Below are 15,984 nucleotides of genomic sequence, written 5' to 3'. Positions count from 1 at the left end.
GCAAGATTCCCATGAAGTCATCTGTGACAGATCCCGGGGTGGCATTTTTGAAAACTTGTATTTTGAAATAATTTTAGACTTATAAAACAGTTGCAAAAAACTTTTGGGTAAACAATTATGATATACTCTTTACCCATATTTCCCCAGTACTAACATTTGGCCACACATTTGAACATTCATTCCTTCCTTGTTCACACACACTACAAGTAAGTTTTTCTCTAAAATGTTTGCAGGGAGGTTGTAGACAGAGTATCTCTTTAGACATGCAAACACATCAGTATGATTTCTGAGTCATTGCACCTTATCTGGGACCTAAGGACTCTGAAGGGCCCAGGCCAGCCTCTAGCCTCCTACTCTGTGACTTTGGGCACTGAGGTGTGGTTAAAGGAGAGAAGAATGATCTTGGCCATGGGCTAGCTGCTGGTGGCTCTCTTGACTCCACTATGCTGCCCTGGAGGTAGTAGTGAAGCATCACGCAAGCCAGGCCCGGCTTTACTAACATTGTGCCTCTCTGTGAGACCAAGGACAAATCACAGTTTCTCTCTGTGCCTCAGTCTCCTGCCTTCCTCAGCCACAGGAGCAGAGAATGAAGATAGCCATGCACCTGTGGCAGGCAGCTTTTCAAAGGTTCCCAAGGATCTCTGTGCCTGGCATTTATTTGTGATTCTTTCTCTTTGAGCATCGGCTGGAGCTAATAACAATGTGCTTCTAACAGAATACAGCTAACAGGCAGGGGGGTCCCTCTGAGGTAAGGTTACAGAAGGCCTCTAGCTTCCCTCTTGTTCATCTCTCTTGTTTTCTCTCTGATGAAGCTGCCACATGCTGTGAGCTGCCCACCGAGGGGCTGACTGGGCCAGGGACTGAGGGAGAGTTGTGGTCACCAAAGACCACAAGAAACCGTGTCTGTCAGTAACAACTATGTATGTGAGTGTGATGCAGAGCTTCCCGTGGTCAGGTGAGACTATAGCCCTGTGAACACCTCCAAAACAAACTGTTTTTATGTTTTATGTCAACTTGACACAAACTAGAGTCCCTGGAGAGGAGGGAGCCTCAATTGAGAAAATACCTCAATAAAATCAAGTTACAGGCAGGCCTGTGGGGCATTTTTTAAATTAGTAATTGATGTGAAAGGGCTCAGGCCATTGTGGGTGGTGCCACCCTGGGCTGGTGGTCCTGGGTTCTATAAGAAAGCAGGTTGGGCAAGCCATGAGGAGTAAGCCAGTAAGCAGCACCCATCCATGGTCTCTATAGCAGCTTCTGCCTTCAGGTTCCTGTCCTGTTTGATTTCCTGTCCTGACTTCCTTCAAGGATGAACAGTGATGTGGAAGTGTAAGCCAAATAAACCCTTTCCTCTCCAACTTGCTTTGGTCCTGGCATTTCATCACAGCAATGGAAACCCAAACTGACACTCTGACTCAGAAGATGTGATCAAACTGTATCTAGACACCTGACCCATAGACACCGTGGGGCCATACGCCATGATAATGAATACATGAATAAACACCTCACCTGTTGTTTGAAGCTGCTACATTTCCGGGGTGATGTGCTCTGCAGCAATAGTAACCAACAGTGGCCTGGCCCCAGGAGGCAGGCATTCACTCTTGTCTTGCTCCTCTTCCCATGGTGCCTTGACCACACTTAATGCAGTCCACAGGGAACAGAAAGGGTTCCTGGGACCTGAGGCCTGTATGTAACCTGGGCCCTCCTGTCTACATTTCCAGGCCTGTATCCAAGCACAGCTTACCTGCTACTTTTTAAAATCTTAGCAACAGTGAACTTGACATCCCTGGGTTCTTTGTAAGATCACCATGACACCTTTAAAGTTTCAAGTTTCTAGATTAAAGCTATTTCAGTTCCCCCATCAGAACAGCCCCCAGCACACCTGTTAATGTTCAGTACCCAGGACTCTCCTCCCTGTTCATTGAGAGTCTCCTAGAGAGCTGGAGGTGCACTTGACCCTTGGAGGCTGAAACAAATGGAGGGCTGTTTGTTTCTCTCCGGACAGAAGGCCTAGAAGAAAGCACACACCTGGGTGATGGCACTGGCGCAAGGGCTCAGTGAGGACCTGCAGTCCTCTGGGCTTTTCCCTCAGGGTCACAAGCTTGCTGCCGCAGCTACTGACGTGGCCTCGGGTGGATGTAACTACAGGAACGAGGATTAGAACGGCTGTCCCTCTTATTCAGAACACAAGCTTTGGTTTTGGTTTTTGTTTTTGTTTTTTCCTTTTAATTTCCTCGTAGATGTTTGCTTCTGTGTCGTTGGTCAGAACTAGGTCTCTAGATCTAGAACAGCTGCTCTAGCCACAAGGGAGGCTGGACAGGTATGAATTTAGCCTCACAGCCTTTCCAGTAGAAATTAGCAAGAGGGGAGGGTTGGAATGGGGTGAGCTAATCCACAGGGCTGAGACAGAGCTGGGATACAGCTGCCTGGTTGCTGAGAGGGCAGAAAGCTAAGATGGCCTTTCTGCCCGGAGCTTGGGCAGCTGGTCTGGCATGTATCTTTAAGTACGTCACAAGCCACATTACTGAAGAAAAAAAAAAAAGAAAGAAAAGAAAGCTCCCTGTGCTTCCTGCTCCATGGATAGTATGCCCTATGTGAACAGGAGCAGCCTTTCCATCTGTGAATCTCAGCTCCAAGCAGTGTGGCCTGCCATAGGGCTTCGTGGATGCTGAAGAGGGCTCTGCCAGCTAGCCAGGGACCTGCCTCTGGCCCTGAGAAGGCCTAGTTGCCCTGCAATGCAGGGAAGTTGTTCTAGATGTATCCTGAGCTACCAGTGAGGATGTAGCCTCACAGCCCAGATGTAGCACAGCTGGGTCCTCCAAGCTTCCTTTAAGCAACAAGAACACCCCCTACTGTGTGCAAAGAAAGCTGGCTAAAAGCTGCTGCAGGCTTCTTGGGGTGTGTGTGTGTGTGTGTGTGTGTGTGTGTGTGTGTGTGTGTGTGTGTGTGAGAAGCAGTTTAATGAGATATATGCAAAGTGTACCAGCTACCACAAGAGCAGTCTCAAGATAAGGGTGTTTGGAAAAGAAAGCTTGTTTGTTAGTCTGTTAATCACAGCTCTCTTGAAGCCTTTCTTTCAATATTTCACTTCATTTTGACAGAATATAAATATTTAGAACCACCAAAATGTAACCACAACATCTCAGGTATCCTGGGGTTTCGGTTCGTTTTTCCAAAGGTAAATTAGAACAGTTGGTTTGAAAGGCGGCATGGATGGCGGAAGCGTGTCACGCTGAGAAGAACAAATGCCTTTTACTAAGGGCCTCTCTTTTTTTTCCCTTGCCATGGGCATAATTGCTTCAACAGTGACTCTGCTCTGCCCCATCTTGGGTAGGAGGAAACAGCTAGTACCTGGCCAGCTGCACCTGACCCTGGCCGCCTGGCTGGCTTAAGAACAAGGTCAGTGCACACCCTTTTGGTGTGTGCCTTCTGGCTTCAGCCAAGCTCTCCCAAGCAAACTCAGAGAAAAGACAAGCATCAAGTCGAAATGACTCACTCCAGGGCTCAGGCAAGAGGACACACCTGGCTCTGGTTTGAGAGCAAGCCTCAGCAGGTGCAAGTGACAGAAGATCTACCTGCCCTCACTCACTTCTGATGGTGTCTAGGAGGGTGAGGAAGCATGGGAGATCTCTCCAATTGGGAAAGACTGCTCATCAATAAGCACTCAGCTGAGGCCAGCAGAGTGAGCAATAATTGCTGCTGGAGGATTTAACACCTTGAGGGTGCCTTCCTGGAATTCATCATTAACTGGAGACAGAGTGGATTCCACCTCTGCCCTCCCTTCCCTCTCCAGCTATGGCCTCCCACCTCATAGTCAGCTCCAGAGTGATTCATCTGCCTGTCAATTAGAACCTGCTGCTTCTGTAATGAGGGTAAGGCCCCCTGAAACGCTCTCCTCACCCCATCACGCTGTGGGTCTGCCTTAAAGGTGCACCTGGAATGTTTACCTATGGCCCCTCCTCCACCTAGCAAATGTGCACCTGCAGGCATTTCCCCTTTTTATCAGGCCCAGAATCATGGAAGCATGGCTGCCTTCTCTCCCGTGGTTCTTCCCCAGTGGAAGGCGAGTCCTAGAGTGTGGTTTCTACCAGCCTCCACCCTCTTACCTTCAGTTCCTGTACCCAGCACATCACAGGGATTCAGGAAATACCTGTAACACTGGTGAGGGCCACTGTCATTTTTGTTACATAGTTAATTCTTTTTTGCTGTTTGATTTTATCTGTTGCAAACTGCTACTGGACTGGGCCTTCTGTAGACAGAAACAGAGGACCTAGAGGAGTGGTTCTCAACCTTCCTAATGCTGAGACCCTTTAATACAGTTCCTCATGGTGTGCTGACCCCAACCATCAAATTATTTTCATTGCTACTTCATAACTGTAATTTTGCTACTGTTATGAATCGTAATGCAAAATCTGTGTTTTCTAATGGTCTTAGGTGACCCCTGTGAGAAGGTCACTCAACCCCAAAGGGGTTATAACCCATAAGTTAAGAACTGCTGACCAAGAGATTACTGAAGGCATCCCAACATGCATCAGTCCCAACCAGTTTAGACTTAATCAAACAAATCCACCCTGCTGTGCCATTTTCAACATAATGATCCTGTCAACAGGGATACTGCTACCCCCAACACACTAACCCCAGAGTCACTCCTCTGCTTTGAAGAAGTGAAAAATGATGGTGGTCATTTTGTCCCAACAGTCCCAGAGTCAGGCCATTTTTGTTTCAGATCACTCTTCCCAAGTACTGCCCTGACACTCTGAAAGGATGTTGCTGCAAGTTTTAGACACTATCCAGTTTTTGTACCATGGCCAGGCCTCTGGCACTGCCTATCTTCTATGCACCCACCAGATAACTGTATTTAGCATCTGCTAGTGTCTGGACCTTTGGGCATCAGGTACAACAGAAGGCAAATCAGACATGGCCTTGTCCTCACATAGCTTTGGGTCATGGATGGGAGGAACAATTCAACATCATTAGGGGAGGTTTTAAAGCTTAACAGCTCTCCACAAGAGACAGAATAACAGTCCCCTGATGCTCACATCCTAATCCTTGGAACCTGGACTTATATTGGGTTACATTGTATGGGACTTTGCAGAAGTGAATAAACACATGGCCACTGTCTTAGGGTTTTTTATCACTGTGAAGAGATACTACAACGATGGTATCTCTTACAAAGGAAAACATTTAATCAGGGCTGGCTAATAGTTCAGAGGTTTAGTCCATTATTGTCATGGTGGGAAGCATGGTAGCATGCAGGCAGACACAGTGCTGGAGAGGTAGCTGAGAGTTCTACATCTGGATTGGCAGGAAGAGAGAGTGAGTTACTGGCCCTGGCTTGAGCCTAAAGCCCATCCCCAGTGACACATTTCCTCCAATAAGGCCACATATCCTAATCCTTTGAACAATGCCACTCTCTGTGAGCCTATGGAGGCCATCTCCATTCAAATTACCACAGCCATGAAACAAGGTAGATATCTTAATTATCCTGTTTCATCAAGGCTGGCCCTATAGGAGGTAAGAGATGATATATGAATGAACAATGGCCAAGAAGGGAGGGAATCTTTAGGAAGGCACCCATACCAAACAATGTAAGTGGCCTCCAGAGGAGACATAGGTATCTCAGGCCTGCTCCCACTTTCCTGGCACACTTTGGACTTCCACAATGACTGTCTGTGGTGGTTAGTCCCAGCAGCCATAAGAAATCCACCCCCTCGCTATCTAGGGGCAGCTTGTCAGAGCTCCCAGGCGGGGTAGTGGCGAGCAGGAGCCCAGGTGGCAATGAGGAGGATGTAGCCTGGGTGAGGCGGGGGCATCCTACTCCAGAAACCACAGGGCAACAGAAGGCAGGAAGGAGAAAGGTGTCAGCATGGCCCCCACGTAGGTGTAAGCTGATGTGAGGGCGCAACATGATGGTGCTGAGGCAGGAGGATCCTGTAGGCTCGGAGACATGGGAAATATAGATTTTTATCCTATTGGCAAGGAGAAAACTCTGCTCAGATTCCAGTTTCATGTGCTCCAGAAATGAGGGTCAGGTGATCCCCATATCCAGGAAGCTAGTCTTTTATGCTACACACAGCTGACCTCACTTGCCAGGTAATTCAAAGTTGGCCACTATCCCACACATACTCCATTCTAACCCAGCACACATCCTGTGACCATTTGTCTCAGGTCCTCACTGAGACCTGGGAAGGAAAGAGCCAGGCAGGTTAAGCGCCATCACTGCAGATGTAATGTGTTAATGCTCATGGCTTGGGAGGCTGTCAATTTCCCTTTCTATGCAGTGAGTGCCTCTGCCAGCCAACCTGGGCTGCAAACATCCTGTTTATTATAGACATAAAGCAGATGGCTTCGGGCAGAATGGAAATGGATTCAACAAGCATCTTCCATGTCTTTCATTATACACAGACCTCTTGACCAGGCTCCTCATCTTAAAGAAAACAGGAGACATAGTTTGTATTTGGGTGTGGAGAGAGGCTGGCAACCACGTTTTGCAGGACCCTGGGTGATTGTTTTTAATCTGTGCAGATGTGTCAACCTCTCCGGGGCAATCAACCTTCGTGAGAACTAAGACACTTTTTCTTTTTAACTTCGTTGGCTATGCCCATTGTTGCTATGGGCACTCAGTGCTGCTAAGAACAAAAGCAGCATAGGCCTTCTATGTCGCTGTGAAGATCCTGTGCCAACCTCCCCTTGGAGGAAGCAAACATGCCAATTAAGCACTTGTCCTAATCAGGAGACTCCCAGGGAAGCAGGCAGCTTCAGTTTTGAGAACGTTCCAAAGGTTTGAAGGAACATGAGGAATAGAAGGAGGTCCCTTGTCATGCCACACTTGTGTGAGTCTGGGACTGATTTCAGCTACCACTGTAAGCAGAGTAATAGCTACTGCATTCATTGAGCAATAGGCTCCACACTGCTCGAAAGATGCTGCATATATTGAGGCTAATTCTTCAACACACTTGGAAGAGGAAGGTTAGTGCCTACATTCTGGTAAACAGCCTAATTCATTTCTCCAAGTCTCAGTGAGCCCCGTGGAAAGTAGAGAGGACTACAGAGACCCCACATGAGGTCCATAGTTCATGAGGACTGGAACTAACTCCTGCACAGTACCTGGCCCACATAGGGATGTCCTAGTTCTATTGCTATAAAGAGACACCAGGACAAAGGCAACTCTTACAAAAGCAAGCTTTAGATTGGGACTGACAGCTTCAGAGGGTCGGTCCATTATCATTATGGAGGGAAGCAGACAGGCATGGTGTTGGAGCAGTAGCTGACAGTCTGAGATCCTGATCCACAGGCAGCAGGCAGAGAGGAGACCTGGTGTGGGCTTTTGAAACCTCAAAGCCCACTCCGAGCAACACAAGGCCACACCTCCTAATCCTTCCCAACAGTTCAAATGGGAACCAAGCACTGAAATGTGTGAGTCTATGGAGGTCAGTCTCATTGAAACCACCAGAGGCTTCTTTTCCATATTTTCTTACCAGAGTAAAGAAAAACAAGACAAGAAATCCAAAGAGACAGAACTTGGTCAAGCTTTATTAAAGAGAGAGTGGCACAGCAGAGCACATCCAGAGCTGAGTCCATCTACTCCTTGGATAACCTATGCTTTTGTATCCTTAAACTTTGTCTTCTTAAGTTCTGGGAAGGCACCCCCATGATTCTAGGGACCATTCTATTTGGTTAATACCTTCAGGCAGGCCTGTTTGAGAATCTGAAAGAGCAGCTTAGCAGGCTTTGTGTATCCAGGAATCCAAATCCTGTAACATCCCAACACCCCCCAAAAGGCTCTCAATTGGGAGTTTGGGGGAGGGGAAGGGTCAAGACTGCTGGATTCATTCTGGTCCCAGAGCATGAGATTCTTGTGATAAAATCAGACTTAAGGTCAAGAACTTCATATGACATAGTTGAGCCTTCTTCTGTGAAACCTCGTAGCCTCCAACATCTAGAAAGTTAAGGATGAATTCTGTCCCCCAAGAGATGATATCTTCAGTTGGCCCATGGAGCAGGAGGTCATCTACATATAGAATTGGGGTGGTTTGGGAGTATATCCATTCCATTAAATACTGGGTCAAATAGATGAGTCCATAGACCTAGCAAGCTTTCCAAGTGAGAGCATCAAATGCAAATGTTGTTTGGCTTAATATGGTAAAGTAGGATGCAGAAAAAGGTACCCTTAAGATTAAGCACCGGGGGCCGGAGAGGTGGCTCAGTGGTTAAGAGCACTGACTGCTCTTTCCAGAGGACCTGGGTTCAATTCCCAGCACCCATGTGGTGACTCACAGCTGTAACTCCAGTTCCAGAAGACCCAACACCCTCACCCAGATACACATGCAGGAAAATACCAATGCACATAAAACAAAAATAAATGAATAAAAAGAAAAATCAAGCACTGAATAGTAGGCTGTGTTGGGAGTGTCTGGGTCATGACGATCTAGAGATTAGTAAACAATGGGGGTGGGGGGGTGGCCTCATTAACTAACCAGAGGTCTAGGCTTAATCTCCATTTGTTGAGACCCTTTGGATGCCTAAGCTTGGAGTGTTATAGGGGCTACAATATTCAATTAATAGTCCTTGCTTCTTTAGGTCTTATGATGGGGATTAATCCTTCCCTTGATTTGCATCTGAATGGTGTTTGATGGAGGAAATAGGAGGAATCTTTAAGACGGGAGGCTGCCTTTTAGCCCTGCTGATGGTGGCCCCATTTGTTCATACTGATGGGGGAAATGTTGCTCTCTACTAGGCACAGACAGCAGCTCTATCCTGGGGGTGGGAGGAAGAAACAGCTTAAACTTAAGTTGGGACAGCAAACCCCTTCCCAGCAAAGAGCAGGTGTATCAAGCAGTATTGGGAAGGAAAGACAGAAATGGGTTTCTCCCTGTGAGCAAACGTAGCTAGGTAGAGTAACATTTGATGGCCTTGCCTGGTATATATGGTGGAATGGCCGTAGAGTGAGAGATTGGAGTCCAGGGGAGAAGGGCAGGTCTGGGATAGTGCTTCTGTGTCTGTGAGGAATAGCTCTATCAATCTTCCTCAGCCAACTTCCTGGGATCCTCTGGGTAGACAGGTGTAACAGAAACCAGGACCCAGTGTGGTGTTGAGGGGAGCTTTCTGGAACCCAGTTGGTTCTTAGAGCACTGAATCCTGCAACTATCTCCTTGAAATGTTTTATATATATGGGGGGCAGAGTCTTGGCAGGGACCCATGTCTTTGTGGGCATCCCTTCAAAGTGCCCTTCTTGTCCACAGAGGAAGCACATCTCCAGCCAGGCTGGGTGGGTTCCTGGGGTGAGGTGGCCCTCTGTCAGGCTGACTCAAGGCAGCTATGGCCTCCCCAGCTGCTCATATCTCCTCTCCTGCCCCCTCCCAACCTCTGCCCCATTGTAACCCTCTGTTATCAGCCTGGATGAAGTCAGCTTAGGGATGTCTGGGGCTGACTGGATGAGAGACTTGTCTCTTAGGAGGATCTCCTCTTCCTGTGATCCTGTCTCTGAAGTCTGTTCAGGAAGGCAATGGGGGAATCCTTATCTTCCTGATAGATAGGGAAAGCTAGAGTAGTTTAGCGGTTTTACTCAGCTCTTCTATGATACAAGACCAAAAGGGCCCCCTAAGCCATTCATCTCTTTCACTTCCCAGGCTCCATTCAGGTTTCTGAGAGGGGACTGCTTTGTCCCTGCAAGTATCTGTCTTGGTTATGCCCTCCTTTGACTCATTCCCTACCTGGACAGCCTGGTCTCATACCCTTTTCGTATCTAGAGGGGTTATGGGGTTTATGCCAGCAGTGGCAGGTGTCACTCCAGTCTGGTTCACATAGCTGGTTTAATTGGTGAAGAGCTGTACATATCAGTATAGGTTCCTGGCACACACCCGCCTCCCATCTAGATATAAATCTCCTTAACCTTGGTCAAGGAGAAATGGATACATGGCTTCCTGCCTGGGTGACTTGAAGGGGACAAAGTCCAGTGGGTGGAGGGCTATTATGGGAGTATTCAGAAGCATGTTTGGGTGGTGGTCGGGAGAACATTCAGGGGGATTTCTCCTCCTGGTCAGGGAGTGGGTCTGGATGAAAACATAGTATTCCAAGGGTCTGAAAGTGTAGTCTGTATTCTTTGTTAATTCAGGGTGGTTCTGGAGTGGAAGAAAAGCTGGACAGAGGGGAATGCAGATTACTCTCCATCCTACAGAACAGGTCTCATTGGAGAACAGTGTTTTAATTCTTGGGCCATTCTGGTGGCCATTTTCTCCATCCTTTAAGGGATATTCAGGCCAAGTGCAGGTAGAGAGGAAGGTCACGACCTTTATGAGAACTGGGGATCTAATTTCTTCCAGTTAGTCAGGAGGCAGGCTAGTGGGAAACAAAAAGATGTCTCTGAGGCTGTTTCCCATCTGAAAGGTTAAAAACAGAATGGAAGAGGTGGATGGAAGGTCACCTCTTCTTCCCTGCACCGAGGGACTATCAGCATGGCCAAAATACATGCTCCCGCAACCCCACAGGTTTGTCCCCAAAGTAGGACTGATTCATGCATACCCACCATCATGGTCCTGGACCCTGATCATTTTGCTTGTGTCCTAGCTGTCTTTGATGCCTCCATTCTTGGAAAAATAATAGTTGTAGGCTTATTTTCTCTAGGAAGGGATGACTTCAGGCTACTATTATGAAGCGCTCCAGAGAAGGGATCTTCCTCTTCGGTGACCTTAGATGTCTCCAGAGAGTTGGATTATGAGGAGTAATAAATCTTAGACCTATGCTCATTACAGTGGGGAATATATGCCCAGATCAGCTCATATGCTAATCTAAAGAGGTGGCAGGCCAGTCAATAGAGGCCATATTCTCAAGGGTTTATATAAGGTATGATGTCTCAGTGGGCCCAGGGGGATGTGGGGTGCAGGAGTAGAGTGTGATGACCCAGATGGTAAAGGAAGGATAGGAAGTCCCATCTGGGGGATTCTCTGGAGGCTTATCCAGGCTCCATCTGGGTCACAGAAGGGATGAGGGAAGTTGGGATATAAAAACATCCCCAGAGATATTCAAACTGTGAATGAACCGTGGTCACTCAAGTGTTTTTAAAGAACATTGCCCATTTATTTCAGGGGCAACATATTTCTCTGCAATTTCCCTTCGAGTTGTAATCTCTCTGGTTCTTAGGATGGGGAAATGTGATAAGAGCACAGAGGGGAAGGAGGGAGAAAGAGAGGGAACTAAAGAGAAGGGAAAGGGTGTTCCTTGCTTGTTCTTTTCTAGTTTTATTTTAAGTATGGGGCTGCAGTTTTCAGCATCACTAGTGGCACCTTCTTGGCATGAGGTCACCAGACTAGTTCCTAGATTAGACCCTGTGGACCACCTGAAAATGTGCCTTGGGGGAGACTCCTCAGGATGGGGATGGAGCTACCTACCAAGAAAATGAGAACCACTGGCCTATAAGTTTAGCTTTGCTAATGGAGGCAGCCTTCTCCACTCATGCTTTTAGGGTGAGAAAGTCACCAGACAACCATGGCCATGTTCTCAGCTCCTTTTGCAGTTTGAACTGGTTGTGACTGACCTTAATTGGAAGATGGGCTTCCTGCAAGTCCTGAGTGAGGTCTCAAATTATGCTGTCTAGGGGTCTTTCTTTGGGCTCAAAGAATTACAAGCTGAGAAGTCTGAAGACACAGCACTCTGTCAAGACTTATTAAAGCAAAAGTCACACTATCCACAGCCCAGCATGCAGCGAGACAGACTCTGAGAGGAGGGACCCAGTCCTCCACCAGGCTTGAGAACCTGTACTTTTCTGTCTTAGGTAGGGTGCCAGGGAAGGCTGGGTTCTCATCTTTCTTTTGCGTGGACTACAGGATGCAGCTGCTGACTGGGTATTGCAGAGGTGGGAAGTGTAAAATCTCCACCTTGCAGGGCCCTCCTAGTGGGAAAAGGATGGGCTGAGGATGAGAACGTGGAAGTAAGCCATCTTGTAGAAGAGGAAGTGACTCCATTCCTAATTTGAGTTTGGTTACACCTGGATCCCCTTTACAGGGTTCTCCAGAGCCCTCCCGTTTTCCTTCATGGCGTTTTAACACCTAATTCCCCATTTCGGCACCTGCCTCCAGATTCTTGCTTATCCTGCTTGAGAAACATCCCATCAATTTTCCTGTTGCCTTTGTGTAAAACCTGGCAGCCATTGGGCACACAACCTGCATTCCCCTGCTGTCACACAGGCCACTCAGGCTTGCATACCTGGTGACATCAGTAGACAGGGAGTTGGATATGAAGTAACTGAGGAACACTGCAGTCGGTAACCCTGTTTCCTGGCTCTTTTTATCCTTAAACATCCTTGAAGCTTCAGATAGATTCTTCCTGCTACATCTAACACTAAGGTGCCAGGGCACTTACCCAATTACCTCACATGTACACTAATGAAGGGTCTGCATCCTCAGAGGACCCTGACTTGATTATTGGATCATTTTGACTATGGTTTGCCCCTTACCATGGGTTTTCCTAGAGGATCATAGGAATAAATACCCCAAAGGGAGCTCTGATCCACAGTGCTCTGGAAGGAAAGAAATCACCTCATTTCATGAATATGCCATTCACCTCATAGTCATAAACTCCTGTAGAATCCACACTGCAGAACCCACTGAGCTGTTCCCCACTTTTAGGGCAGCCCACTCCAATCTCACTTTAGAACGTCTGTTTTGATTTGCCAAGTAAACCCTTGCTTAAACTGTCTATGTCTCACCAGGCATGGTGGCATGCTCCTCTAGTCCCAGCACTTGGGAGACAGAGGCAAGTAGATCTCTGTGAGTTTGAGGCCAACTTCGTTTACATAGCAAGTTCCAGGACAGGCAGAACTACAGAGTAAGACCCTGCCTTGAAAAGAATAAAACAAAACAGATAAACAAACAAAAAAACCCAAACAAACAAAACCCCAAACTCAACAGTCTATGCCTCTTTGGATTGAACCCAAGACCCTGTGTTTGCTAGGCAAGTGTTCTACCACTGAGCTACATCCTTAACCTGCACTGTGTCTCTAAACTGAATTTTTTTCCTTCAAGAAGACAAGAAGCAAGAGGCCCCCATAGACTCATTCCTTTTTCTGTTAGGAAGCCCTGCCTCTAACTGAGTAACCACCACCCTTCCCAGTCCCCTGGGCAGCAGGGGGAGGTGGATGACTGGCTAGTGCACCTCCAGAAGCACTCTTTGGGAGGGAGGGAGATTTACTGTGATTTGCTGGGCATGGTGGCTCATGCCTACAATCCTAGCACTCGGGAGGCTGTGGCAGTGAGATGATGAGTTTGAGGCTGCCTGGACCACAAGATCTACACTGACTTTGGTCATATAGTGAGACCTTATCACAAAACAAAGCAAAGCAAAACAAAGCCAATAAAAGCATGTGTCTTGTGATCCCCATTCCTTCTGCCGGCAATGCGATGGCTAGAGTATGGCATTGGATGTTGAGGACAAGGGCCAACTCTAGTTGGACAGAGAACAAACTAGGAAAAATGTAAGAGTCTAATGACCACACTAGCCTGAGGCTGTTTACTTCTTGGTATCTTCCAACTGGAGAAGAAATAATCTTTTAAAAAAATTATTTTATTAATTAATATTTTTCATTTATTTTACATACCAACCACAGTTTCCTCTCCCTCCTCTCCTCCTGCTCCCTCCCCCTCCCTATCCACACCCCCTGTCTCCATTCAGAAAGGGATAGGCCTCCCATGGGGCTTGAACTAAGCATGGCACATCAAGCTGAGATAGGACCCAGCTCCTCTGCTGCATCAAGGCTGGGCAAGGTAATCTAGCATGAGGAACAGGTTCACAAAAGCCAACTAAATGCCAGGGACAGGTCTTGATCTCACTGCTAGGACCCTTACAAACAGACCAATCTACACAACTCTCACATACATGCAGAGGGCCTAGATCGGTCCCATGCAGGCTCCCTAATTGTTGGTTCAGAGTCCATGAACTCCCACAAGCTCAGGTCAGCTGTCTCTGTGGGTTCCTCTGTTATGACCTTGACTCACCCTGGCTCATACAAACCCTCCTCCCTTTCTTCAGGAGGACTCCACCCAGTGCTTGGCTGTGGATCTCTGCATCTGCTTCCATCAGTTACTAGATGAAGGCTCTCTGATGACAATTAGGGTAGTCACCAATCTGATTACAGTAGATGGCCAGTTCAGGCACCCTCTCCAATATTGCTAGGAGTCTTAGCTGGGGTTATCCTTGTGTATTATAATCTTCTAAGCCACCACTGTTTTCTTTCTTTTTCCTGTTATATGCAATTGAACATCATTCTAACTGAGAGAGTGATAACTAAAGAATGTTGATCTAAGTAGCATAAAAAGAAATGAAAACGTAAAATTTTTACAAGTTTCTGTGACCTCAGTTAAATTCATTTTATATGCAGTAATTCAAGTGCATAACATTTAAAAAGAAAAATACACCTAAGGAAAAAAAAGTCTGCTGTAACTTAATTTTTTTATATGAATTTTTCATGGATGGAAAAGTCCTTACTCAGGACTGTGGAAACCTGAAATGTGCAGAGGCAAGTCTGTTCCTGTGTACATCAAAGGAACCAGACGCTGCCCCATCAACTCCCCCAAAGCAGACTCATTACACAGTGCCGTTGCACTCTGTTTTGAGTGGGCATTTGCCATATGGCTTGGTGGTTTAATCATTTCCTGGTACTTGACAAAAATGAAGCACAATCGTTTTGCAAGGAGCTTGTGCTCCTAGATGGGTCTTTTCCAAATAACAGCTGCGCCTCAGAATTGGGTTACTCAATTTGCAATTTGTGGACACGATACTCAAACATTTACAAGTGAACAAACCTCAAGTCACTTGGGCTATTTCCAGACATCAGAGTCTATGAAGTTTTTAGCAATGTTCTGAGGGTTCAGCTGTCCACAAGCTCCAGCCAAAAATCTCAGAACCACCAGAGCCTGTGGGCAGCAGTCATGTCTGATAGGGGACCATGGAAAGGTTACTATCAACTGGGGGAGAGAGAAATCTGGTTCCAAAGCTCACCGAATAAACCCATATGCCTTTCTACCTGCTCTTCACCACATCTGTGCAGATGACACCAGGTTAGACCACTCTGGTCGTGATTCTGTTTACAGGTCCCTACAGGTGCATAGCAACTTGATAACAAGTCAGACAGACATGGACCCAGATGAAGAACTTCCTAGTTGAGTTACTTTGAATGACTGTCCATAGAGATGACAGGTAAGCAGCATTAACATCTCCAAAATTTAAGATAAAGTTTGTTGCTTCTTTACACACTCATCCCATGCAGCTTAGAACTCTATTGTACTGGGTAGTTGTGTGTGTCAACTTGACACAAACTAGAGTCATCAGAGGAAGGAGCTTCAGTTGAGAAAATGTCCCCATGAGATCCAGCCATAGGCATTTTCTTAATGACCAATGGGGGAGGGCCCAGCCCATGGTAAGTGGTGCCATCCTTGGGCTGGTGGTCTTGGGTTCTATAAGAAAGCAGGCTGAGCAAGCTATGGGGAGCAAGCCAGTAAGCAGCACCTTTCCATGGCCTCTGCATCAGCTCCTGCCTCCAAGATCTTACCCTGTTTGAGTTTCTGTCCTGACTTTCTTCAATGATGAACAGCAATTACATATTAAAATGTAAGCCAAATAAACTCTTTCCTCCCCATCTTGCATGTTTTGTCACAGCAATAGAAACTCTAAGACATCCACCCTGTATATTTATTCCTCGAATCAGGACTCAAGACAGGAGAGTCCTGCAGACTTGCCTACAGCCTGGTCTTATTGGAGACATTTTCTTAATTCAGGTTCCATCTCAGATGACTTTAGCTTGTGTCACATTAAAACTAGCCAGCACAGGGCTCCTCTCTTGTAACCAAATCCACTACTTAAGAAGATGTCACCTGACCTTCCCTTTACCTGACGAACTGCAGCCAAGGGTAATGGCACAAGAAAATCCTGTTACCCAGCTGTTAGACTGCTGCAATGTCCTGTCTCTGGACAGGATTTCTGTGTCTTCTTCCA

The 15,984-nt window shown here is 46.9% G+C and overlaps 1 protein-coding gene across 2 annotated transcripts in view; it reads right to left on the bottom strand.

Moving 5' to 3' along the window:
- The window catches only part of Nmnat3 (nicotinamide nucleotide adenylyltransferase 3), a 126,688-nt gene that overhangs the window by 72,496 nt on the left and 38,208 nt on the right, over positions 1-15,984 (bottom strand). The gene's annotated exons all lie outside the window — the stretch shown is intronic.

Source organism: Onychomys torridus, chromosome 7 (genome assembly GCF_903995425.1).
Source record: "Onychomys torridus chromosome 7, mOncTor1.1, whole genome shotgun sequence".
In the NCBI taxonomy this organism is placed as follows: Eukaryota; Metazoa; Chordata; class Mammalia; order Rodentia; family Cricetidae; genus Onychomys; species Onychomys torridus.
The sequence above is the reverse complement of the archived record's forward strand: the minus strand, read 5'-3'. Positions and strand labels throughout refer to the sequence as shown.